Source organism: Octopus bimaculoides, chromosome 4 (genome assembly GCF_001194135.2).
Source record: "Octopus bimaculoides isolate UCB-OBI-ISO-001 chromosome 4, ASM119413v2, whole genome shotgun sequence".
Taxonomy (NCBI): domain Eukaryota; kingdom Metazoa; phylum Mollusca; class Cephalopoda; order Octopoda; family Octopodidae; genus Octopus; species Octopus bimaculoides.
The window spans coordinates 109,192,184-109,192,764 of NC_068984.1; positions in this window are offsets into that span (position 1 = coordinate 109,192,184).

A 581-nucleotide genomic window follows, 5' to 3' on the forward strand; every position below is an offset into this window, starting at 1 on the left:
TACAGACATACAACTATACATATATGTATATATCCACGTGTAGAAGTATATATGTGTGTATGTGTATATGTATATATATAACATATATATGCATACATATATGTTTATACATACATACATACATACATAAATGAAGCACTAGATTTTGTTAGTAAATGCTTTAAGGAGAATCTTGATAAACTAGGATTTTCAGAAAGAGAAATTGACCGGCTGATCCAATATGTGAGTTGGACAGTAAAACTATGCAAGACTTTTCTCAAGTTCCAAATTTGTCTGTGTTAACTACATCCCAAAGATGGAGCCTCCTCAGTGGAAGACTTATAATAATAATAATAATAATAATAATAATAATAATAATAATAATAATAATAATAATAATAATAATAATAATAATAAAATAATATCTTTATATATATATATATATACACACATACATACATATATGTATAAATATGCATATATACGCACACACACACACACACACAGACATATGTATATATATATACAAATTTACATACAAATATGTATGCACGCACAGACATGTATATATATATATATATATATATATATATATATATATA